At 42.0% G+C, this 27,356-nt stretch overlaps 1 protein-coding gene across 4 annotated transcripts in view; it reads left to right on the plus strand.

The window, feature by feature from the left end:
• The first annotated feature begins 3,842 nt into the window (after window positions 1-3,842).
• The window catches only part of RUSC2 (RUN and SH3 domain containing 2), a 61,883-nt gene continuing 38,369 nt past the window's right edge, over window positions 3,843-27,356 (plus strand). For 2 of the 4 annotated variants that reach the window (XM_070794724.1, XM_019966140.2), the window contains exon 1: window positions 3,843-4,138. The gene's annotated coding sequence lies outside the window, so the exon portion shown is untranslated. Of the gene's footprint in view, window positions 4,139-6,726; window positions 6,789-27,356 lie in introns of those variants that run through there. The other 2 variants (XM_019966146.2, XM_070794726.1) reach the window with 2 other exon arrangements.

Consider the following 27,356-nt stretch of genomic DNA (forward strand, 5'->3'; position numbering starts at 1 on the left):
AGTCCCTAAGATAGGAGCAAGCTTTGTATGTAAGAAACCTAAGTCTAATGTGGATAAAACATTGTGAGCAAAGAGGAGAGTGGTTGGAGAGGTATGATAAGATGCAGTGGAAGACTTTAAAGCCAGTTTGAAAAAATTGTTTAAGCCATTCTATGGGCAATAGGACTGTAAAAGTGACATCAGAGAGATTAGGAGGAAGTTACAATTGTCTAAGCATGGAATGGTGGTGGCTTAGACTATGGAAGCAGTGAAGAAATAAGTGGATGAGTAGAGGATGCATTTTGAAGATAAAACCAAAGGACTCTGTGGGTTAGCTGCAGAAGATGCAGGCACTGGTTTATCAAATAAGCCCCTTGATTTACTCAACGGTGCTAAATCCATAGATTACTAGATCTTCCCACTCAGCTCTTGGTGACGGGATGAGTCGTGTTCATGCCAGTTGACTCCACTAGTCCTAGCCACAGTTGGCCAAGAGTGGATATGTGACCCCAATCTATGTTATCTTTCTTGTAATTAGAATTCTGAGAAGTTAAGTCAGTGATGAGAATAGTTGCTAAAAGGTCATATAGTTTCAGAAAGAGAGGTGGTCATGACTTGCTCTAAGTATGAAGATGAGTGGGCAATGTGTCTGGTTTTTAGAGATAAGAATAAAACAAAAAGAGAAACAGATGAGACATTATTTCATTTCAGGAGAGTACCCCTTGAGGGGTTTTCTGAAGTTGGATGGGTTATGAGATCTTTTCACTTGAGCTAGATGGAATAACTGCCAAAAGCAAAAAGAGAGAGGTGATTCTAGCATACATAAGCCAGGTTTATACTTGTTCCTCATCTACAGTGTCTCAGGAATAGGGAGAGATCGTGGGACGAGTTGGCTTATCCTGCAATTTTAAGAACTTTTTGGGAAAGACCATATTTACCACTGCCAGAAACAGAGAAACAAGGGAGCATTGTCCTAGATCCAACATTTCCCTGTAATCCTAGCTCCAAATCTTCTAAGAGGTGTACAAAGGGTTTTGGAGAAAACTCAGCATTTGGAGGATCCTGGGAGTCATCTGAGGCTATTTGCTCTTCTTTACCTCCAACCCCCAGTGACACATTAAATTAATCGTTAAGTCCTCTAGAGTCTATACCCTTAATATCTCTTGAATCTATATCCTCATATCTAACCCCTTAGCCACTGCCCTAATTCACACCCTCCCATTTCTCATCACAATTACCACAGTCTCCTAACTGGTCTCTTTCCTCTAAGTCAGTATCCACACTGTGACTGAAGTGAGGTTTCTAAAGTTCGTATCTGTTCAAATACTGATAATATTGCAGAATATTTCTGCCTTTAACAATGCAAATAATTCCTTCTCTCGGTGATGCAAATTAATTTTGTCTGGAAGAGAATTTACATTTATAAAAGTCAAATACCCTTGTGAATCAGTCTTAGTGTCTTATTGGTTCTTTCATTAATTAGTGAAATATGGCTTTATTTTATATTTGTATAAGGCTCATGATTTTAACTTTTTGAAAATTATCCCATAACACAAATAACAGGAAGTAACCCACATTTGCTGAGGTCAAAAATAAAACCATATGAATGGATAGAAGGATGCATCATCAACCCAGGATAAGAGTTAAACGGCCTCAGTGAGAAGTAGAATCAGCTACTGGAGGCCCCAAGAATCTGGGGAGTAGTCTGTGTCTTCACTTGACTCCTCTCTAGGCAACAGACTGATACTTCTCAGCAAATTGGTTTTTTCTGCAACTCAGGCCATTTGACAAGTAAAATTTGACACCACTCTCAAATTTTCATGGTAAGTCTGCTGCTGCTAAGTCACTTCAGTCATGTCCGACTCTGTGCGACCCCATAGACGGCAACCATGAGTAAAAGTGTAATTCTCTCTCCCCCAAGTCCAAATTCTCAGGGAAAGGGTTCCAATTGGCATAGCTTAGGCTAAGGCCCCACCCTGGACCCTTTATCTGTACAAACATGCAGTTTTTCACTGGTCTCCCTGACTAAAGCCCTCTCCACTTTGCCCCCAGAATTGTAGTTCTAAAATTCATATTTGATTTACCATCCTGCCTCAAGATAAAATATTTCTCCACTGCTTACTGGATGAGTCCCAGCTCCTTTGTTTGTCATGGAAGGCTCTTCATTATCACATCCCTGACCATCTTTGCTATACTCTCTGCATCGGTCCCACATCTCGATCATATCAGTTGCTTTGCCCCATTGTTCTTATATGCATGCTTCCCCCACACCTTTTATCTCCCACTCATTATTCAAAGCTCAGCTCACATGACTTTTGTGAGGCCTGAGGATGTATTACACAATATGACGTTTATCTGCTTCCTTGACTGTGACCTAACAAGCCTGGGAGTGCCTAGAGCACAGGATCTCAGACTCTCTTTCACAAAGGATGGAACCTAGTGAGGTTCTAATAACTATTCATTGAAAGCCCACCTGCCCCCACCCCACTTTGGATACAAGAAGACAACAGTCTTCAGTGTCTCACATACACATACACCCTGCCTAGGAGCAGGAAGCACATGAGTTCTGATAAAGAAAAAAATATTCATTACACTTGTTAAAGATGGTAAGGCAAACTTTATTTGCAGGGGCGGGGCAGAGGGGAGGGTAGGGAGGGGCCGGGGATCATGGAATAGCTATAGGAACCACTGCAATGAGGTGCTGCAGTAGGGGAGAGATTGAGCTCAACTCAGACCCCAACAAAGACAAGTGATAATTTATTAGCAGGGTAGCAGCAGGGTAGAGATCAGTGGCTGGAAAATTACAGCCTTCATCTATTCTGGCTGCTATAATAAAACACCAGGGACTCCCCTGGTGGTCCAGTGGTTAGCCTTTGTGCTCCCAATGCATGGGGCAGGGGTTTGGTCCTTGGTTGGGACCGAAGGTCCTGCATGCTGCATGCCGTGGCTAAAAAACACACCACACTACAGACTGGGTAGCTTATAAGCAAATTTCTTAGAGTTCTAGAAGCTATAAGTCTGAGACCAAGGTGCCAGCATGGCCACTAGGTGCTCTCTGGTCAGCTACTTCCCCATCTGAAGGACTGGGCTAGGGAGCTCCATGAGATATCTTCTGTGACGCTACTAATCCTAATCATGCAAGATCCTCACGACCTAATCACCTCTCAAAGGCCCCACCTACTAATGTTTGGGGGTTAGGATTTCAACATATGAATTTTGGAAGGACATGAACATAGCATTTACTAAGAAAAAACATCAGAGGAAAGGGGGATTCTTGGTAGATCAACTCAACAGAATTCTTGCTGAAAGCAGGCCAAGGTGATAAATACCAAGGACGGTCAGATATCAAGAGCGGAGAATTTCCAATAAACCGATTTAAAGGGATTCTTGCTTAAACTGGATTCTACAAGGACAAAGAGGGAAGCCCAAAGTCAAGCCTGGTCCAGGGCCGACTCAGAAGAACCTGACTAAATTTTTGGCCAGAGGAGACAGTCTTTGTTCCGTTCTAGACTTTACCAGGCTTCTTCATCCTGGCTATGCTGGGGTGCTTTTAAAAATATCAAGGCTGGGCACCACCCAACCCCTACTCCACCCTACCCGTGCTTCTGGATCAATTGGTCTCTGCTGAGGTCAGGCTTTAGTTTTGTCTTTCTATTTTTCCCAAGAGGTTGTACTGCGGTGTCAGACAGAGAATCGCTCCATTAGGCGACGGCGGATGCGCAGATGCACCTGCCTTCCACACGCCAGTTAAGCCGCGCGCGAGGGTATTCTAGGTTCCAGCACACCCCAGCCACTTAGCCGGCACCACCCCGAAGGGGCGGGGCCCAGGCCGCAGAAGGCGGGGCCACGGCTGAAGCTCAGCCGCTCCCCTCTCGGGAAAGCACTGCGCGTGACTCGCGGCGCTCAATGCAGAGGGAGCCAGGAGGTGGGCGATCACCCCCACTGGCCCAGAGGGCCGAACTACTGGCCATCCCAAGGGGCGGCAGGAGGGCAATTCAGATCGGACCATCGGCGCCACAGCTGCAGGGGAGGACCGGGCGTTACCAAGCTGTCTGAGAGAAGGGGGACGACTGCTTGTCACGGCTGCTACGCGACCCCTGCAGGGCGCGAGACGCTTCCGCTGCCTGCGCGATAGGACCACGCCGAGGCGAGAAACCAGGTAGGACGCGTCTTTGGGGCAGGCGAGATCCCGGAGATCCGCTGTCCTCGCGTTCCAAATGATCCCTTGGGAGAAAGGCCCTCAGTTTGCTCACCTATCCAGTCCTTAGCGCGCCCTCCCTTCCCTTCAGCCCTTCGCCCTCGTCCCGTCAGCCCCACCCTTCGGTCTTGCTTGACCCTCTGGACCAACCTCATCTTCAGTCCTATCCCTTCAGTTCCGCCATCCACTAAATCCTCAGTCACCCAGGACAAGCCATCCTTTGGGGCGTCACCTCAGGTCCACCCTAACCGTCTCCTCAAACTGTCCCTTCGAGACACCCCCTCAGCTTACTCGCGCCCAGGGGTCATCGTTGTCCCCACATCTCCTGTGACGGCCCTGGAGGAGCGCGCGTGGCCGCTCAGCACCCAACCCGGCGACTGCGGCGAGAGTCCTCTGCACGCCGGGTCCTTTGCACCCTCCGCCCCTTTGGCCCCTGGTTCCCACTTTGATGCCTGTTTGAGCCGGGCTGGGATCGCTCTCTCACATACAGTTTTACCTTGGGAAAACCTGTGGCCTGGCATTTTGCCAGCCCACTGCTACCGCTCTTACCTGCTGCAAAGGGTATCGTGATCCCGTTGCCCAGGGCTGCCTTGGGATGCCAGGCTGGCCCTGAGGACACCAGGGGGCTGCCCTGGAGGCAAGGACCGTACACGATTCATGTGTATCTCCAGTGCCCAGCACAGTGCCTGGCACATGGTAGACTCGGTAAATATTTGATGGGTGAGTGAATGAATGAAACCAATGCAGAGGCTGTGAGGCAGTGTTTCATGGGAAGACGTGTCACTAGTTACATGAATTGGGGGGAAAAACGAAGGGCGTCAGGGGATTACTTGCGGTGCTCATGGTGGGAGCATAAAACTGAACATACTCAGTCTCTCAGTTCATGCATCTAATTTCATTTACATAGAAGCTTCTTTTTATTAGCTGTTTTACCTTTATGTTTACCAAAAAGAAAAAATTAAGGTCCAAGCCTGCAGAAATTTTTATTGGTCAGTCCTTCAGTGGCTGCCCAGATAATCTTTAAAGAGCTTTACCCAGGTGACCCCCCTCCTCTTGCCCTAGAGACTAACTGCTCCCTCTAGGGAAGAATTGTGGAGGCTAGCCACATCCTTCAAACCTGATTCAGTGTACCTGATCAGCTGGTGCTTCAGGACAGGTTGGAAGAATGACCTCAGTTACTTTACCCTTTTAATTCTTGGATACCTCCCCTTCCCCTGCCTCCAATGGAGAGGGGAGACATCCCAGCCTGGCCTAGTGTGAGACTTATCAAAGATTCCTAAATACTACTATAGTATGATCAGGCCATATGAGCCATTTATATCTCAGTAGACCAGCATCAGGCAGGGATTACCACTATCTGAACAGTGTCAGTAATAAACAAGAACACAGGCCTTTTAAAGATGGGATTCTCAAAGAACAGAGAGCCTGAAATCTGTTTTTGTTGGTTCCTAAGAGGATGACATGAACAGATTCAATTTCCTGAAGCTAAGACAGGGTTCGGCGATCTCAATTTTGGCCCAGGGTCCATGGGGAAATAGATGATACTGCTGACTGATGAAACAATGGCTGGAAAGCTGCAGGAGTTTATAAGAAGTAGTTGCCTGACGACTAGAGGCATTATTGTCACTGGGGCTCAGAGTACTGTTGTTCAGTCACTGAGTCGTGTCTGACTCTGTGACCCCATGTACTGTAGCACACCAGTCTTCTCGGTCCTTCACTATCTCCCTGGGCTTGCTCAAACTCTTATCTTTTGAGTCAGTGATGCCATCCAACCACCTCATCCTCCGTGACCGCCTTCTCCTCTTGCCCTCAATCTTTCCCAGCATCAGGGTCTTTTCCAATGAGTCAGCTCTTCACATCAAGTGGCCAAAGTATTGGAGCTTCAGCATCAGTCCTTCCAATGAATATTCTGGGTTGATTTCCTTTAGGATTGACTGGTTTGATCTCATTGCTGTCCAAGGGACACTCAAGAGTCTACTCCAGCACCACAGTACGAAAGTGTCAATTCAGAGTATTGGTAGGTAAAAACTGTGACTGGAGTTTCTTGGGGGGCTCCGTGGAAATTAGTAATGGTAATGGTGTCAGGGAGTTGGGAGATCCCACCGCTGTCTCTGGTGTTCTGCTATGCCAGTCCCTCCTCACTCACATATGTGCTCATTTGTATTCGACTCTGCGTGTCCCTCCTACTGTATGGCTGTAGAGCATTCTCCGTCATTGTTTCTCTTCTGCTTTGAGCCAGGTCAAAATCTGATTTCCTCTGATTTTTATGTTAAGTGCCTAAGGTCCCTTTTTGAGGCCAGTCCTTCCTGACTGGAAGCTGGGTATGCTCTCACTCATTTCTAGCTTTGGTTTATCCTTCTCTACTTTTTCTTTCTCCCATTCTCTGACTTTGTAACTTTAGAAAGTAAGTCTTGGATCACAGATACTCAAAGCAGGAAGGGGCTCCTGAGCAGAATTAAGCATGGAGTTTAGAGACCAGTACTTTTAATTTTTTTTTTTTTTTTTTTTTTTGGTTAACCAATATGTTTTTTTTTGTTGGTTTTTTTTAGAAGCGGAGCTAAGAGAGTCTTCTTCCACTCCGCGCTAAGGATTCTGGGAACAAGGAAATAACGTGAGAGACCTGGTTAACCAATATGTTTTTAATCAGCTTTTCTACACTAGTCTGTCTAGGTCCCTGTTAAGACCTCAGTATCCCCAAAACACTCTGGATTATTTATTTTCTCTTCACTTCCAATATGGCAGAGCATTGCCAGATAAAATACAGGATGCCAAGTTAAATTTGAATTTCAGATAAATAACAGAGTATCCCGTGTTTTTATTTGCTTCCTGTATTTTTATTTGCTTCCCTAGTTCATGGGAAGGTTTATGTGTTCTATTTTTCTCTGTGCAACTTTAGGACAATAACTCATCGTTTTTTTCTGTTACTCATACACAATGACTGAGCACTTAGTAAAAGTCAGTTGACTGAGATGGCTCACTGACTGCATGTTAGGGTAAGGGCAGGCTCTGTAGAGATAGTCCGTTGATCAGTGTTGAGGTTACCCAGAAAACACTCACTCAAACATTGACATATGATATTATAGTTCCTGTCAAATGAGTCTGTCATGCAAAATGAGTGTATTGTTTTGAATGACCACATATAAACATTGCTCTGAGATTGACTTCAGGGGGTGAGGGTGGAGAATGGGATGCATTCTAATGAAAAGTTATAACTCATAGCAGAATCTCTCTGGTATTACATTTATTCTTTTTTACTTAAGTTGTGGTAAAATTTATATAACATGAAATTTACTATTTAAACAGTTCTTAAACATACAATTCAGTGTCATTAAGTACATTCACATTGTTGTTCAGTCATCACCACCATCTATCTCCAGAACTTTTATCTTCTCAGACTGAAACTGCATACTCGTTAACAATAACTCATTTCCTGTTCTCCCAGCCCCTGACAACCACCATTCTACTTTCTTTCTCTATGATTTGACTACTCTCGGTACTACGTGTAAATTAATCATACAATATTTGTCTCTTTGTGACTGGTTTATTTCACTTAACAAAATGTCTTCAAGGTTCATCCATGTGGTAGCTTGCATCCCAATTTCCTTCCTTTTTAGGGCTGAATAATATCCGTTGCAAGTATATATCACATTATTTTTATCCACATAAAAGCTTGGGTTGCTTCCACTTTTTAGCTATTGTGAATAAAACTGCTTTGAACATTGGTGTACAGATATGAGTCCCTGTTTTCAATTCCATTGGATATATATCCAGAAATGGAACTGCTGAATCATATGGTAATTTTACATTTAATTTTTTGAGGAACTGCCTTACCATTTTTCACAGTGGCTGTACCATTTTACTTTCCCACCAGCAATGTCAAGCATTCCAGTTTTTCCACAGATTTGCCAACACTTATTTTGTGTTTTGTTTTTTTAAATAATAGTCATCCTAATGGGTCTGAGGGCTTCCCTGGTGGCTCAGACGGTGAAGCGTCTGTCTGCAATGCTGGAGTCCCAGGTTCGATCCCTGGGTTCGGGAAGATCCCCTGGAGAAGGAAATGGCAACCCACTCCAGTACTCTTGCCTGGAAAATCTCATGGACAGAGGAGCCTGGTAGGCTACAGTCCATGGGGTCACAAAGAGTTGGACACTACTGAGCGACTTTACTTATTTTAATGGGTCTGAAGTGGTATCTCATTGTGGTTTTGATTTGCATTTTTCTAATGGCTTGTGATGTTTAGTATCTTTTCTTGTGCTTATTGGCTGTTTTTATATTTTCTTTGAAGAAAAGTCCATTAGAAATCCTTTGCCTGTTTTTAATTGGGTTATATCTTTCTATTGTTGAATTGTAAGAGTTCTTTATATATTTAGGATAGAAGTCCCTTATTATGATATTATGATTTGAAAATATGTTCTCCCATTTCATGGGGTTGCCTTTTCACTCTTTTGTGATTCTTTGATACACAAAAGTTTTTAAATTTTGATGAGGTCCTATTTACCTATTTTTTCTCTGTTTGTCTGTGCTCTTGGTGTAGCCAATAAATCATTGCCAAATTCAATTCTTCTTTATCCATTCATCTGTCATGAAGCTTTTTCCCTATGTTTTCTTCCAAGTTTTCTTGAATAGATTTATCTCTTATGGTTAGGTCTTGATCTATTTTGAGTTAAATTTTGTATGGAGTGTAAGATAAGGGCCCATTCTTTTGCATGTGGATATCCAATTTTCCTAACACCGTTTGTTGAAGACTGTCCTTTCCCCTTTGAATAGTGTTGCCATTCTTGTTGAGTATCAATTGACCAGAAATGCCAGGTTTATTTCTAGGCTCTCTATTTTTTTTTTTTTATTGAGGTATAGTTGAATTACAGTGTTCAGCAAAGTGACTTGGTTATACATATATATACTTTCTTTTTCATATTCTTTTCCATTGAATATAGTTCCGTGTGCTATACAGTAGGACCTTGTTGTTTATCCATTCTGTACATACCAGTTAGCATCTGCTAATCCCAAACTCCCAATCCACTCCTCCAACCCCCCACACCTTGGCAACCACCAGTCTATGCTCTATGCCCCTGATTTTGCTTCTGTTTCTTAGATTCATTTGTGTCATATTTTCAATTCCACATACAAGTGATATCATATGGTATTTGTCTTTGTCTTTCTGACTACTTCATTTAGTATGATAATCTCTAGTTGCATCCATGTTGTTGCAAATGGCATTATTGTGTTCTTTTTTATGACTGAGTAGTACTTCATGGCATCACTTGGATGGCATCACCAACTCAGTGGACGTGAGTTTGAGAAAACTCCAGGAGATAGTGAAGGACAGGGAAGACTGGTGTGCTGCAGTCCATGGGTCACAAAAAGCCAGACACAACTTAGCGACAGTGCTTCACAGTATATACACACCACATCTTCTTTACCCACTCATCCGTCAGTGGACATTTAGGCTGTTTCCGTGTCTTGGCTACTGTGAATGGTGCTGCTGTGAACATAGGAATGCATGTATCTTTTTGTGTTATAGTTTTGTCTGGGTATATGCCCAGGAGTGGGATTGCTAGATCGTTTCATGGGCTTCCCTGGTGGCTCAGACAGTAAAGAACCTGCCTGCAATGCAAAAGACCCAGGTTCGATCCTGGGTCAGAAAGATCCCCTGGAGAAGGAAATGGCAACCCACTCCAGTATTTTTGCCTGGGAAATCCCATGGACAGAGGAGCCTGGTGGGCTACGGTCCATGGGGTCGCAAACAGTCAGACACGACTGAGCGACTAACACTTTCAACTTTTGTGGTAATTCTATTTTTAGTTTTCTGAGGAACCTCCATACAGTTTTCCACCGTGACTGCACAGCTTACATTCCCATTAATGGTGTAGGAGGGTTCCTTTCACCATTTGTTAGCATTTGTTACTTGTAGACTAAAAAAAAAAAAATTTCAATGGTTGGTTTGTTTGGCTGCACCAGGTCTGTTACAGAATGTGATTTCATAGTTATGGCATGTGGGACCTAGTGCCTCAACCAGGGATTGAACCCTGGCACCCAGCATTGGGAGCATAGAATCTCGCCACTGGATCACCAGGGAAGTCCCCACCTTTAATGATGGCCATTCTGACCCTCATGAGGCAGTACCCTGCTCTTTTGATGACTGTAAGCTGTGTGGTAAGGAAGTATGACTCCTACAACTTTGTTCTGTTTTTCAACCTTTTTTTTAACTATTAAGGATCCCTTGTGATTTCATACAAATTTTAGAATGAATTTTTCTATTTCTGTAAAAATTACCATTAGGATTTTGAAAGGGATCTCACTGAATCTGTGGATTGCTTTGGGCAGTTGACATCTTTTCATTATTACAGAAAGAACACAGTATTAGTTGCTTAGTCATGTCCAACTCTTTGTGACCACATGGACTGTAGCCCACCAGGCTTCTCTGTCCATGGGGTTCTCCAGGCAGGAATACTGGAGTGGGTAGCCATTCCCTTCTCCAGGGGATCTTCCCAACCTAGGGATTGAACCTGAGTTTCCCTCATTGCAGGCAGATTGTTTACAATCTGAGTCACCAGGGAAGCCTCACATAAGATCTACCCTCTTAACAAATTTTAAGTTTACAATATATTGTTTATTGTAGGTATATTGTTTTACAGCATATCTTTAGAGCTTATTCATCTTGCTTGACTGAAACTTTATACGCAATGAACAACAACTCCCCATTTCCCTCCCCCCAATCAGCTGTCATTCTACTCTCTGATTCATGAATTTAACTATTTTAGATTCCTGATATAAGTGGAATTGGGCAGTATTTGTCATTCTGTGTCATTCTGTGATTTAGCCTATTTCACTTAGCATAATTTCCATCCGTATTGCAGGTGTTGCATATTGCAGGTGTTGACATCTTAACAATATTAAGTCTTACGATCCATGAACACATGATATCTTCCCACTTACTTCTTTAATTTCTTCCAGTAGCATTTTATAGTTTTCAGTGTACAAGCCTTTACCTTCTTGGTTAAGTTTATTCCTAAGTATTTTACTCTTTCTGATGCTGTTGTAAATGGAATTATTTTCTTAATTTCCTTTTCAGATTGTTCATTATTTTGTCTAGAAACACTAAACTGATTTTTAAAATTTCTTTCTCTCATCCTTATTTATTTTTAAAATATTTATTTATTTGGCTGCTCCAGGTCTCAGTTGCAACATGTGGCATCCTTAAGTTGCAGCTCTCAGACTCCTAGTTGTGGTATGTGGGATCCAGTTCCCTGGCTAGAGTTTGAACCCAGGTCCGCTGCATTGGTAGCACAGAGTCACCAAAGAAAAGTTAAGTTATAGTCTATATACTGTGTATAAAACAAAAGTGTGTAAGTAAAAGTATACATTTTAAAAGTTTTACCAAAATACCTAAATTAAAAAAAAATTATTCTTGATACTTAAAGCAGAAAATTGCTGTTCTCTGGAATTCTTGGAAGATGAGACTTTGAGCTCTGAAATGTATGCTGTTTTTGGCTTCTTGTGTGAGATCCTGTGGTCAAGGATGACAAGTTGATAACTGGGTGGAGAGGGAAAAAGAGTCAGCCAACTTCTGGCTAGATTTAGTTATTTTAGGATCCAAAGTTTATACTTAAGTTTATCTTAGGATCCTAAAATCTATATTTAACTTGTTTATCTGTTTTTATACTTTTGTACTTCCTTTCTTCTCTTATATAATTATTTTAAGAACGAAAATAGAACCTTATATATAGTGTCCTTAGGGAAAAAATAGAAAATCGGTTTTTACCCATGTTCAGGTAAAAGAAAGATCAGAATATTCCTAAAGTCAGTATAGATAGGATTCAGAAGACCCCAAGGGAAAAAGCAAAAACTCAGATGGGAGAGTTGGGAACCCACTCCTGATCCCATTCATCTGAGAGTTGTTTCACTTCCAAATGTTATTTTCTTGTTATCTTAAGGATAACAAGGATCTGTTTATTTAAAGATACAGCCAGGGACTTCCCTGGTGGTCCAGTGTTTAAGAATCCATCTTACAATGCAGGGGATGTGGGTTTGATCCCTGGTTGGGGAACTAAGCCCACACCCCACAGCTACTGAAGCGTCACACTCTGGAGCCCTAGAGCCACAACTAAAAAGAAGCCTGAGCACTGCAAAAAAAGATCCTGCATGTACCACAACTAAACGTGAAGCAGCCAAATAAATAAATTTTTTTTAAAAAGATACAGCCAAACTGTTATCAGACCAACCTAATCTCTGAAGGTTCTAGATAGCTAGAGTTTTTCTGCGAGGCTAATCATTTCCTTTTAAATATCCTCCAAATTAGGGTCCCCAACCTCCAGGATCTAATGTCTGATCTGAGGTGGAGCTGATGTAATAACAATAGAAATAAAATGCACAATAAATATAATGCTCTGGAATCACCCTGAAACCACAGCCACCACCCCATCCCCCGGGTCCATGGAAAGACTGTCTTCCATGAAACTGGTCTCTGGTGCCAGAAAGGTTGGGAACCACCTTTTGATCTCCTGCTCCAAAAGGATAGTAATTTAAACATTTCTGTCTCACTTATATATTACTGTTTAACAAACATTCCACAACTTAGTGGCTTACAACAATGACTGATTGTATCCAGTTTTGTGAATTGGCTAAGGGGTTTTTCACAGTTCCAAAAGATGAGTTCTTGAAATGTTTTGAATAGGAGCATTGCTGGGTGAATTGTCTCCCAAGGAGATTACTTTGAAGGACTTCTCTTATTTGGTGGGAGAGGGCCATTCTGCTTCTATTCAAAACATTTCCAGAACCCATCTTTTGGAACTGCAAAAAAACCCTTAGCCAGCTCACAAAACTGTGAGATATAATCAGTCATTGTTGTAAGCCACTAAGTTGTGGAATGTTTGTTATACAGTAATATATACATGAGACAGCAATGTTTAAATTACTGTTTTTTGGAACAGCAGTCCCCAATCTTTTACTCCTTAGATAGTGTAATGTCAGGTTCAGTTTATAGGCTGGTTTATGTGATATGCTTAGCCTCACATCCAACACAGCAACTTGCAACATTATTAGTTTATTCATCCCTAATGATAGTGGTTGGAGAAGGGAGTCCTGGAAGCAGGACCACCTGCCCATTATGCATCGTGAGTCCTTTTGACAGCCAGGTGGTGGTGATAGACAGTTAACAAGGAGCAGTAACAGCTCCTTAAGCTATGGCTTTTTATTGGGTTGTTGAGAACATGTAGTAGAGAATAGAAATTTTCAAAATGTTTTTTAGAGGGGAGATCTTTGTTCAAGTATATTCCACAGATAAGTGGACACAAAAAGGTAAAGGCTGAGCTGTTTTGGTTGAAGGCAAGGGGTTGGGAGAAGTAGAGTCTAACCTGTTCATCTCTCCTTCCTTCCCTCTCTACCCCATTCACTTCCCTTTCATTGTCAATGGAAGGGCTCTGTAAAGCACACTTTAAGCCAGTCACGGTGACTACTGAGTTTTGCCTACTGAGTCATGACTCCAAAGTGGAAAGAGGTTGAAAGAAGTGAAGATCCCATCATCTTCAGCTGATCACCTGCCAGTAACCAATCATGGTTTGACAGAAATATAGCCAAAATATTTACTGCATACATACCTAAATTCCTATGTGAAACACTTAGCCTTAATTTAATGAGCTGTCTGGAACCAGGAATGAATTATAGATTCCTTTTACCCTTTGATCCAAGACCTATGCTAATTTGTCAACCTTTTTTAGTCCAAATCCAAGAAAATATTTTCTAGCCATAACTTCTAGTTTGTAGTATGGAAAAAGTTTGTTTTTAGAATATTTTATAATAATGTATATGCTTTAAATATATATATATATACACATTGAACATTGGATGGGCTCTGTACCTCCCTCCCTTTGCATACTATTAGCCTCTTTGCTTAATTTCCTCTAGATATGTGTTAATTCTTAAACTTGAGGCTGCATAAAAATCACCTGTCACTCCTGAAGTTCTGATTCAGTAAGTCCAACCCTTTACCAGTCTAATAAATTCCAAGGAGAGGCTGATTCTACTGGTCCATAGACTACACTTTGAGTAGAACTACTGTTAGACCCAAACTCTAGTCTCAGCTTCTTGATAAGTGGTTCTCAGATTTAATCAACATAAAGGTTTTGGTTTTGATTTTGAAAGAAATGAAAAGACTCTAATGCATAAGCCCTGGGAATCAAAGGCCAAATAGTGCCACTAAGAGTGTGATTTATGGCATATCATCTCCACAGTGTTTTCTTCCTTTAGAGATTAGGTTTATAAACCTATTACTCATTTAAGATTAAGAGATTGTGGAGAATACAGTCCAAAGAAATGCTATTCACTGCTCAGATTTTAACCTAGAAAATGTTTAAACTTAACTGTGTTTTTATGGAGACAAACGAAATGAAGGATACTATGATATTTTCCTTTGAAACAAATAAATCTTGTCTATTTTGTTTAAAAATATTTTCTGAGAAAGTGTTTGTCTCTTTCTGTAATTAAAGGTGAAATATATTTTCACTGTTGAAAATCTAGAAAAATACAGACAAGTATAAAATGACAACATATAATCCAACAGTTTTTGGAAACCAAATTTTTAATAGTTGGGTAACAAATCCATTGTTTGAATTTACCATAATTTACTTAACACAAATGTTAGACATTTGAGGTTTCTAAAAATAGCTTTCTCTTTTCTGAAAAATGTTCAGATTAATAACCTTATAAAAAAATCTTTGATAATTTCTTTAGTATAGAATTCTGGAGGTGGAGTTAGAGGATTTGAATATTTTTAAGACTGGATATATATATACATTTTCCCCCAACCTCAATATGAGGGTACCCAAATATGCTCATGGAAGACTTGACTCATTAGAAAAGACTCTGATGCTAGGAGGGATTGGGGGCAGGAGGAAAAGGGGACGACAGAGGATGAGATGGCTGGATGGCATCACTGACTCGATGGACCTGAGTCTGAGTAAACTCCGGGAGTTGGTGATGGACAGGGAGGCCTGACGTGCTGCGATTCATGGGGTCGCAAAGAGTTGGACACGACTGAGCGACTGAACTGAACTGAACTGAAATATGCTTTTATTGACAAAATGTGAAAACGCCTGTTTTAGTTGTCTTCACCAGGATTAACTATTACTGTTTTGTTTGATAATTGATGAATTTAAAGCAATATTTTAATAGTGTTTTAAATCTTATTGTATGCTTATTAGCTATATTCTGTTCCCTCTTCTATGGAATGTTTGCTCATATCCTGCCCATTTTCCTATTATGATCTTAGTTTTAAGGGAATAAGTCAGTCACAGAAGGACAAATACTGCATGATTCCATTTGTATGAGGAATCTAAAATAGTCAAAGTCATAGATATAGGAAAAAGAATAGAGGTTGCCAGGAGCTGGGGGTGGGGGAAATGAGATGCTGTTCAACTGGTATAGTTTGAGTTATGCAAGATGAATAAGTTCTAGAGATCTGCTGTACGTTATGCTTATGGTTAGCAATATTGCCTGTATACTTTAAAATTTTTTAAGTGAATAGAAATATAGAAAATTTGAGCACCTAACTACTCCTCAAGGATATTGCTTCATCGTTTAATTCCTCTCTTTCTAAATCTTCAATGTCAGTGGAGACAAAGTTACAAAAAAGAAAAGAAAGAGTAAATGTGTATTTCCCAGAACTAAAGAAGAGTCTCCAAATCAAAAGGGCCCACTGAGTGCCCAGCACAACCAATAGAAATACCATACCCTAGGGCAACTCGTCATGAAAATTTAGAACATTAGGGATATAGAGAAATTTTAAACCAGTGTTCTTTTTTAAAAGTTTACATACAAGCATCAGAAATCAGAATGGCACTGTACTCAACAAGAATGAAATCTAATTAGTAAGCAGTGAGCAGTGTTTTCAGATTCATGAGAGGAATTGATTTCTAACCTAGGGTTTTATGCTCAGCCAAATTATCAACAGTAAGAGTTTAAAATATATACTTTCAGATACTCATTACAAAAATATTCCTACTATGTATCCTTTCTTAGAAAGCTATTACAGAATATGCTTCAGCAAAATGAGAATATAAACAAGAAAGAAGAAATCATGAGATCTAGGGCATGGGATCACAGGGCAACTAAGAGAAGAGAGGCAAAGAAAATTCCTAGGATGAGGATAAAGAGATGTCCAGCATGATAGTGGTGTTGTAAACCATAGAGGAGAGTCAGTTCAAATGTATCAGGAGAACAGAAAGTTCCAGAAGGATTATGGTCCAGGAAAAAAAAAAAAAAGGAACTATGTTTGACTGTTTGGAAAATTAGATTGAGAGCAATTTTTACAGTTCTGCTAGAGAATTTGGGAAGAATTAGGGATAAATATATAGAAAACTAAACTAAAGAGAATCATGTATTAAAGTTACAACCCATCATTTCATGGCAAATAGATGGGGAAACAATGGAAACCGTGACAGACTTTATTTTCTTGGGCTCCAAAATCACTGCAGATGGTGACTGCAGCCATGAAATTAAAAGACGCCTGCTCCTTGGAAGAAAAGCTATGACCAATCTAGACAGCATATTATAAAGGAGAGACATTATTTTACCTACAAAGGTCCATATAGTCAAAGCTATGATTTTTCCAGTAGTTATGTATGGATGTGAGAGCTGGACAGGAGAAAAGTGAGTGAGTGAGTGAGTGAGTGAAAGATGTTCAGTTCAGTCGCTCAGTCGTGTCCGACTCTTTGCGAGCCCATGAATCGCAGCACACCAGGCCTCCTTGTCCATCACCAACTCCTGGAGTTCACTCAGATTCACGTCTATTGAGTCAGTAATGCCATCCAGCCATCTCATCCTCTGTCATCCCCTTCTCCTCCTGCCCCTAATCCCTCCTAGCATCAGAGTCTTTTCCAATGAGTCAACTCTTCTCATGAGGTGGCCAAAGTATTGGAGTTTCATATTTAGCATCATTCCTTCCAAAGAACACCCAGGGCTGATCTCCTTTAGGATGGACTAGTTGGATCTCCTTGCAGTCCAAGGGACTCTCAAGAGTCTTCTCCAACACCACAGTTCAAAACCATCAATTCTTCAGTGCTCAGCTTTCTTCATAGTCCAACTCTCACATCCATATATGACCACTGGAAAAACCATAGCCTTGACTAGACGGACCTTTGTTGGCAAAGTAATGTCTCTGCTTTTCAATATGCTATCTAGGTTGGTTATAACTTTCCTTCCAAGGAGTAAGCGTCTTTTAATTTCATGGCTGCAATCACCATCTGAAGTGATTTTGGAGCCCAAAAAAATAGTCTGACACTGTTTCCACTGTTTCCCCATCTATTTGCCATGAAGTGATGGGACCAAATGCCATGATCTCCATTTTCTGAATGTTGAGCTTTAAGCCAACTTTTTCACTCTCCTCTTTCACTTTCATCAAGAGGCTTTTTAGTTCCTCTTCACTTTCTGCCATAAGGATGGTGTCATCTGCATATCTGAGGTTATTGATATTTCTCCCGGCAATCTTGATTCCAGCTTGTGTTTCTTCCAGCCCAGCGTTTCTCATGATGTACTCTGCATATAAGTTAAATAAGCAGGGTGACAATATACAGCCTTGACGTACTCCTTTTCCTACTTGGAACCAGTCTGTTGTTCCATGTCCAGTTCTAACTGTTGCTTCCTGACCTGCATATAGGTTTCTCAAGAGGCAGGTCAGGTGGTCTGGTATTCCCATCTCTTGAAGAATTTTCCACAGTTTATTGTCATCCACACAGTCAAAGACTTTGGCGTAGTCAATAAAGCAGAAATAGATGCTTTTCTGGAACTCTCTTGCTTTTTCGATGATCCAGCGGATGTTGGCAATTTGATCTCTGGTTCCTCTGCCTTTTCTAAATCCAGCTTGAACATCTGGAATTTCACGGTTCATGTACTGCTGAAGCCTGGCTTGGAGAATTTTGAGCATTACTTTACTAGTGTGTGAGATGAGTGCAATTGTGTGCTAGTTTGAGCATTCTTTGGCATTGCCTTTCTTTGGAATTGGAATGAAAACTGACCTTTTCCAGTCCTGTGGCCACTGCTGAGTTTTCCAAATTTGCTGGCATATTGAGTGCAGCACTTTCACAGCATCATCTTTCGGGATTTGGAATAGCTCAACTGGAATCCCATCACCTCCACTAGCTTTGTTCGGTGATGCTTTCTAAGGCCCACTTGACTTCACATTCCAGGATGTCTGGCTCTAGGTCAGTGATCACACCATCATGATTATCTGGGTCGTGAAGATCTTTTTTGTACAGTTCTTCTGTGTATTCTTGTCACCTCTTCTTAATATCTTCTGCTTCTGTTAGGTCCGTACCATTTCTGTCCTTTATCGAGCCCATCTTTTCATGAAAAGTTCCCTTGGTATCTCTAATTTTCTTGAAGAGATCTCTAGTCTTTCCCATTCTGTTGCGAAAGATGCTCAGTTGTGTTCAACTCCTTGTGACTCCATGGACAGCAAAAAAGGCTGAGCACCGAAGAATTGATGCCTTCAAACTGTGGTGCTGGAGAAGACTCTTGAGAGTCCCTTGGACAGCAAGGAGGTCAAAGCAGTCAATCCTAAAGAAAATCAACCCTGAATATTCCTTAGAAGGACTGATGCTGAAGCTGAACTGCAAATACTTTGGTCACCTGATGCAAAGAGCTGACTTATGAGAAATGACCCTGATGCTGGGAAGATTGAAGGCAAGAGAAGAAGGGAACGGAGGATGAGATGGTCGAATGGCATCACTGACTCAGTAGACATGAGTTTGAGCAAACTCCAGGAGATCAAGGACACGGAAGCCTGGCAGGCTGCAGTCCACGGGGTTGCAAAGAGTCGGACATGACTAAGCAACTGAGCAACAACAAATAGACTCTTATTTGCTATACCAAGTCATAGCAAACACTGGATATTAATTAAATCAGAAAGTGTGAGAAAGGTGGATGTAGGAAGTAAAAAAAGAATGTTTAAAATTAAGAAATAATTAATATGCATGTGATTTATAAACATGAACATAAATGCCAGATGAGACTGCTAAAAGATTTGAAAGTAGTGGAAAATGACACAGAGATAGAAGGGGATTGGAGCTGTGGATTTCTATTATTGGTCAGAAGCTTTATAGGACAATGAATACTGGAGTGGGTAGCCTTTTCCTTCTCTATGGGATCTTCCCAACCCAGGGATCTAACCCAGGTGTCCTGAATTGCAGGTGGATTCTGTACCAGCTGAGCCACAAGGGAAGCCCTTTCACTTTTAACTTTGTAACCATGTGCATATATTAATTTGATAAGGTCTTTACTTTTTAAAATAAATCCCCTGACACCACATCAGCCTCTGGGTAGTGACTGTCTTTACTGTAACAGCCAACCTTTGTTGACCACCCAACCAATCTGCTTGATTTTCCATTCACTTTTGCACCCTCTGCAGTCTAATTTCATTTCCACTAACCACTCCCCTGAAATTGTTTATGTCAAGGTCATCAGTGGACTCCTGGTTGCCAAATATGATGGACACTTTCAACGACTCTGTTTTCTTTCAGTTTGTCTAAGACACCAACCACTGTCTTGCCTCAGGGCCTTTCACACATGTCATTCCCTCTGCCTGGAATGTTGTCCCCACCTTTTCACCTGTTTAACTTCCTTTCAGCTAACCTTTCAAGGCTCAACATGTAATTACAGAGAGGCCTTCACAATTTACCAGAAAGGCCTTCCCTGACCTCTTAATCACATCTGTCATCAGTCTTAATCAGACCTTCTTAATACTCTGCACTTTATTTTCAAGGCATTTATCACATTTCATAATTGTATTTTTATTTATGTGATTGTTTGCTTTCCTCCACTAGATTGTAAGCTTCCTGAGGGCAGGGATAATATCTATTTTGTTTACCACTGTATTCCTAGCAATAGTCTATTCCTAGCCAATAGGAATCTTTGCCCAAAGATTGAATAATAGTCCTCGAAAGAGGTATTTCAGGAGGACCTAGAAGTAGAGCACTGATTTTAGGAATTAAAAGAAAGGATAGATTAGAGAGGCTTTTCTACAGCAGAAGCTACGGGACTTGGATAGGGTCTCCTGGGGTACATGTTTGGAAATAATTAGACCTTTTAAGTAGAATCTTGTCAGCCCATGAATTTATGTAGAGGACTCACCTTCACTGTCTTCTGCTAATGTAATTCAGGTAGTCATGTACCTGTATTCACTGGGTAGGAAAATCTTGATTCATAGATAAATTGCATATTCACACTGACTTTCTCTGTATATTATCTTGTGATGTTTCCTGAGATTGAGTCACTTTCCAGCTTCTAGGGGACAAAGAATAGAGCCATAGGGTTAAAGATTTTGAGGTGGTATGCCTGTTGAAAGGTACTGGGTATGACAGTGACAAGATTCTCTGCTGTGAATTGGTAAATTGAATAGTAGTGCAGCCTCAGAAGTCAATGGGAAGGATTTAGATTCAAGGAAAGGAGACATTCCTGATTCACATTCATTATAATTATTTACTGAGCCTTCAGTTCAGTCAGTTCAGTCACTCAGTTGTGTCCGACTCTTTGCGACCCCATGAAGCGCAGCACCCAGGCCTCCCTATCCATCACCAACTCCCAGAGTCCACCCAAACCCGTGTCCATTGAGTCGGTGATGCCATCCAACTATCTCATCCTCTTTCATCCCCTTCTCCTCCTGCCCTCAATCCCTCCCAGCATCAAGGTCTTTTTAAATGAGTCAGCTCTTCGCATCAGGTGGCCAAAGTTTTGGAGTTTCAGCTTCAACATCAGTCCTTCCAATAAACACCCAGGACTGATCTCCTTTAGGATAGACTGATTGGATCTCCTTGCAGTCCAAGGGACTCTCAAGAGTCTTCTCCAACACCACAGTTCAAAAGCATCAATTCTTCGGCGCTCAGCTTTCTTCATAGTCCAACTCTCACATCCATACATGACCACTGGAAAAACCATAGCCTTGAATAGATGGACCTTTGTTGACAAAGTAACATCTCTGCTTTTTAATATGCTGTCTAGGTTAGACATAACTTTCCTTCCAAGGAGTAAGCATCTTTTAATTTCATGGCTGCAGTCACCATCTGCAGTGATTTTGGAGCCCAGAAAAATAAAGTCAGCCACTGTTTCCATTGTTTCCCCATCTATTTGCCATAAAGTGATAGGACTGGATGCCATGATCTTCGTTTTCTGAATGTTGAGCTTTAAGCCAACTTTTTCACTCTCCTCTTTCACTTTCATCAAGAGGCTATCACTTTCTGCCATAAGGGTGGTGTCATCTGCTGCTGCTGCTGCTAAGTCACTTCAGTCATGTCCGACTCTGTGTGACCCCATAGACGGCAGCCCACCAGGCTCCCCCATCCCTGGGATTCTCCAGGCAAGAACACTGGAGTGGGTTGCCATTTCCTTCTCCAATGCATGAAAGTGAAAAGTGAAAGGGAAGTTGCTCAGTCGTGTCTGACTCTTCGAGACCCCATGGACTGCAGCCTACCAGGCTCCTCCGTCCATAGGATTTTCCAGACAAGAGTACTGGAGTGGGGTGCCATCACCTTCTCCAGTGTCATCTGAGTCTTCACTAAATGCCAATCATTGTTCCACATGTTTTCTATATCTTTTAACTTCCACCAGCACCCTGTAAGAGGAGGTATTATTAGCCCCATGTACAGGTGAAGAAAGTGAGGGGAGTCAAATAATTTGCCTTTAAACTTTTTCATGATGGCCATTCTGACGTGCACTCATCTTCTCCTGCAAGAACACCAAAATCACAACTAGCTGCCGAACAGCCATCAACAGGAGAATGTTGGATCCCACCAGAATTAGTCCTTAGAGGCAGAGTTATATACCAGCCGTTTCTTAGCTCCCTTCCAAGTGGCACAGTGGTAAAGAATCTGCCTGCCAATTCAGGAGACACAAGATACATGGGTTCGATCCCTGGGTTGGGAAGATCCCCTGGAGGAGTAAATGGCAACCACTCCAATATTCTTGCCTGGAAAATTCCATGGACAGAAGAGCCTGGCAGGCTACAGTCCATGGGGTCACAAAGAGTCGGACGTGACTAAGCATGTGCACAAGGTCAAGGTCTCTGTTGACCAGAAAGAAAAGTGCTTGGCCTAAAGCTGGAGAGAGCAAATCAGAGTTCAGTTTCTTCATTATAAATGAACAGCAGTTTCTTAGTTGAAGTGAGTTGTTATGCCTTAAACAAGTGTTTGATGTAAATAGGGACTGAACTCCTGCAGAATGAATGGGAATAAAAATGGGGCTCAACTGAGAGCAAGTTATTGATAGATTCTAGTGACTACTTGGGAGAGGGCAATGGCAACCCACTCCAGTGTTCTTGCCTGGAGAATCCCATGGACGGAGGAGCCTGGCTGCCATCTATGGGGTCGCACAGAGTCGGACACGACTGAATCGACTTAGCAGCCGCAGTAGATGACACCACCCTTATGGCAGAAAGTGAAGAACTAAACAGCAGCAGCAGTGACTACTTGAAGGGCCAGAGTTTTCAACCAAAACACATAACTTTGGTTGACAATTCAGTATAAACTGGTCCCTGATTTAATAAATATGCTAGCCTCCTTCCATGGACAGAGATGGCTTTTATGGAATAACTGTGTATCCTTTGAATATAGCACATTCCAAAGGCCTACTTCATAGTTTGTGTGGTCATAATTATTTAGTTGTTTATTTAGTCTCCCCAGGCGAACTTATAAGCACTATATGAAGGCCAGCCCCGGATCTGCTTTGTTCACATAGTCTGGTGCCTTGAAATTCATAGATGCTCGGTTCATGTTTATTGGCTTATTCATCTTGTTCTTGGGCAAGACTGGCATCTGAGGTTCTCAGGGCCACAAACAAATTCTATACATCTGCCCAAAGCAGGGGAGGAAGGCCTCCCAGAGCCTTGTTGTGCTTCTGGGGTGAGCTATTAGACTCCCTAGGTTCTGCCTCGTTTGGGTGGAGCCTCAAAGACTTGATGCCACTGGTCTTAGCAGTGGGGCTCTGGTTTTAGTAGTGGGGCTCATCTTTGTTCTGAGATGTTAACTGTAAACAAATTGTGCTATTTCCTGTCCCCTGGGGAACTCAAAGGGGCCACAATTGAGGGGCAGTGACAGCACAAGAGTTACAGTGTTCTCTGCTGGAACCTCCCTATTGCTAGCCAGAGATGGCTCCAATATAGGCTAGCCAGTCAGGAAATTCCAAACTCTTTTCCTGAACTCTAAACAGCTAGAGGAATCTCTCCAGCTGGAGTTGGAAAAGCTCCCAGTGAGGAGAGCTGAGTCTTACGTAACTTTTATGGACTGACCATTTTTAGGAAAAAACAAACAGTTTCTCAGCTAGTGCTGGACTTTTTGAGGCACATCCTGCATTCTTTCCTGGAGGCTCAGCCTCTCACAAAACAGAGTTGAAGACTGGTGAGGTTCAACGGGGATGGATGACACGAGACAGAGAGAGTACACCTGTTGGACATTCTGGCTGGAATGTGCAATTTTGGTTCTCATGGTGCAGCTCCCACTAGCAGTGAAGGGAGTGCGGTGTTGGGGTGCAGGGAGAGGAGCCATACCTGGGGATACTCTCCCTGCACATTCCAGAGGCCAGCCACTACCAGCTCTGTCCACTCAGCACCCCACATCCCACTAGGGAGGAGTAGAACTTAGTGTGTATAAATACATCCAAAATTGTAATGAACCAAATTCTGCTCTGGAAAAAGAAATTTTCCCAATTTACTTTGGTAAAGATTCAGTTCCTCCTTAGTTCAGTTCAGTGAACATTATAAACCATGTGCCAGACTCTGCTGCTGCTGCTAAGTCGCTTCAGTCGTGTCCAACTCTGTGCGATCCCAGAGAGGGCAGCCCACCAGGCTCCCCCGTCCCTGGGATTCTCCAGGCAAGAACACTGGAGTGGGTTGCCATTTCCTTCTAGGCTAGGTTAAATGACTGCAAAGATGAGTAAGACCATTTCTGTCCTTAACATGCAATCAAGGGAGGAGAGAAAATGTATATAAACAGTTATAATATACTTCCTTGCCATATAGTCCTGTGTTTTTTATGTATTTCTTTTATTCTTAACTCTCTTATAAAGGTAACCATCAGTTTTATGTCTACTTGTGAACTTAGGGGGCTGCTTTATTGACTGTGCCAAAGCCTTTGACTGTGTGGATCACAATAAACTGTGGAAAATTCTTTAAGAGATGGGAATACCAGACCACCTGACCTGCCTCTTGAGAAACCTATATGCAGGTCAGGAAGCAACAGTTAGAACTGGACATGGAACAACAGACTGGTTCCAAGTAGGAAAAGGAGTACGTCAAGGCTGTATATTGTCACCCTGCTTATTTAACTTATATGCAGAGTACATCATGAGAAACGCTGGGCCGGAAGAAACACAAGCTGGAATCAAGATTGCCGGGAGAAATATCAATAACCTCAGATATGCAGATGACACCATCCTTATGGCAGAAAGTGAAGAGGAACTAAAAAGCCTCTTGATGAAAGTGAAAGAGGAGAGTGAAAAAGTTGGCTTAAAGCTCAACATGCAGAAAACGAAGATCATGGCATCCGGTCCCATCACTTCATGGGAAATAGATGGGGAAACAGGGGAAATAGTGTCAGACTTTATTTTTTTGGGCTCCAAAATCACTTCAGATGGTGATTGCAGCCATGAAATTAAAAGACGCTTACTCCTCGGAAGGAAAGTTATGACCAACCTTGAGAGTATATTTGAAAAGCAGAGACATTACTTTGCCAACAAAGGTTCGTCTAGTCAAGGCTATGGTTTTTCCAGTGGTTATGTATGGATGTGAGAATTGGACTATGAAGAAAGCTGAGCACTGAAGAATTAATGCTTTTGAACTGTGGTGTTGGAGAAGACTCTTGAGAGTCCCTTGGACTTCGAGGAGATCCAACCAGTCCATCCTAAAGGAGATCAGTCCTAGGTGTTCATTGGAAGGACTGATGCTGAAGCTGAAACTCCAAAACTTTGGCCACCTTATGCGAAGAGTAGACTCATTGGAAAAGACTCTGATGCTGGGAGGGATTGGGGGCAGGAGGAGAAGGGAACGACAGAGGATGAGATGGCTAGATGGCATCACCAACTCGATGGACAGGAGTTTGAGTGAACTCTGGGAGTTGGTGATGGACAGGGAGGCCTGGCGTGCTGTGATGCATGGGGTCACAAAGAGTTGGACACGACTGAGTGACTGAACTGAACTGAACTGAATTTATGATAAACAAAAATACAAGAAAATCTCCCTTTTTCAGGTGTGACCAGTTATATTTCTAAATTATACGTGAAATAGGCAGGCACAACTTTAAAGAATATTCTTATATTAATTGTTCTTATTTCCATAATTTTCTCAAGCTGAGATGAGGCATTTTAGAATTTTGAATGTAACTTGAATCTTTCAAAATAACAAATAGCTTTCTCACTGAATTAGGATTTGCCTTAGACAAGGATTTGCCTGTACCTTTTGCTTTTTCTCTCAAATGAAGTATTAGGCAGACATCTAGCACAGCAGTAGCTTGGTAGACTATTATTGTTGTTGTTTAGTCGCTAAGTTATGTCTGACTTTTGCCACCCCATGAACTGTAGCATGCCAGGCTTCCCTGTCCTTCACTATCTCCTGGAGTTTGCTCAAACTCATGTCCATAGAGTCAGTGGTGCCATCCAACCATCTCATCTTCTGTCGCCCCCTTCTCCTCCTGCCCTCAATCTTTCCCAACATCAGGGTCCTTTCCAATGAGTCAGCTCTTCACATCAGGTGAGATAATAAATATCACATAGATAGGAAATAATGGCTACTGTCATTGTAAGTATTATTCTTTAGCTACAGGTCATCCCCTTCTAGTCTATGTTGTGTGGTAAGGTAGTGAAAGGGCAAGTCACTCAGTCGTGTCCAACTCTTTGCGACCCCATGGACTATACAGTCTGTGGAATTCTCTAGGCCAGAATACTGGAGTGGGTAGCCTGTCCCTTCTCCAGGGGATCTTCTCAACCCAGGGACCAAACCCCAGTTTTCCACATTGCAGGCGGATTCTTTACCAGCTGAGCCACAAGGGAAACCCAAGAATACTGAGTGGGTAGCCTATCCCTTCTCCAGCATAACTCTGGTAATTCCTGACTCTGCACATTGTCCTTATGTTGCTTTTATAGTAGTTTAAGCCCTGTTTACAAAGCTATTTTAACTATTAGTAAAGGAGCCTAGATTTACAGCTCTATGTCTTTACTTAAAATAAGCTCACTTCTCTCCTCATGCCTTTCACCCATATTTACTATATCCAAACTCATCTGACTGTTGATAGTTCCTTTGCTATCTACAACCATGCCACATATAGAAAAGGGAGGGATAGGTAAGAGAGAAGGACTTGAGACCCAGGTCAGTTCAAGTGTGGGTTTGGAACCTGGGGAGCAGGAGAAGAAGAAAAGAAAAAGGCCTGGTAGAGGCATGGGATGGTATTATTAAATAGAAATAGAAAGATAAAGGCTGTTTATGGCTCAGTCTGCACTCCAGAATGATAATGCAATAAGCTAAATTCCACAGATGTTTTTGAAGCACTTTATATGAAGGGAATTAGCCAGTCTGTCAGCTCCAATACAAATAAACTCAGAATTCTTCCTTCACATTCCTCAGTGGCTCCTTAGAGGGGAGCTGCCTCTGAAATATATGCAACAACCATGTGGGAAGAGGAAAGAGGATCCCTAGGCAGGCCCAGCAGAGTCAGAATTTTGAGAAACAGACTTTGAATAGAGAGGCCTTTAAAGTCCAGAATAGAAATCAGCAAATTATGGTCCATGCCAGAATAACTTTATAAGGTTTTACATTTACACTGAGAATGGTTTTTACATTTTTAAAGAATTGTTTTTTAAAAAAAGGAAGAAGGGAGTATATAGCAGAACTTTATGGCCACAAAGCCTAAGTAGTAACTGTCTGGCCCTTTACAGACAGCGTTTGCTGAAAGGAGGGTTTTCTGAAAGCTCACCAGAAGCTGGAGGATGCAGGAAAATCTATTTTGAACCCTAGGGTAGGCACTTGCAGAAAAAAAAGGTACCAGCATCAATGACGAATAAATTTCTATTTCTACTTTCCAAAAGTGCTGGGGACCTAGCAAACTAATGATTGCTGGGCCAGAAAGAGAGAAGCCTTGTACTGGGTTTAGAATACACTATTGCCTTTGTTCTAACGGAGCAGCGGAATATATCCTTTCATTGACACTGC

This window comes from Bos indicus, chromosome 8 (genome assembly GCF_029378745.1).
Source record: "Bos indicus isolate NIAB-ARS_2022 breed Sahiwal x Tharparkar chromosome 8, NIAB-ARS_B.indTharparkar_mat_pri_1.0, whole genome shotgun sequence".
NCBI classification, from domain to species: Eukaryota; Metazoa; Chordata; class Mammalia; order Artiodactyla; family Bovidae; genus Bos; species Bos indicus.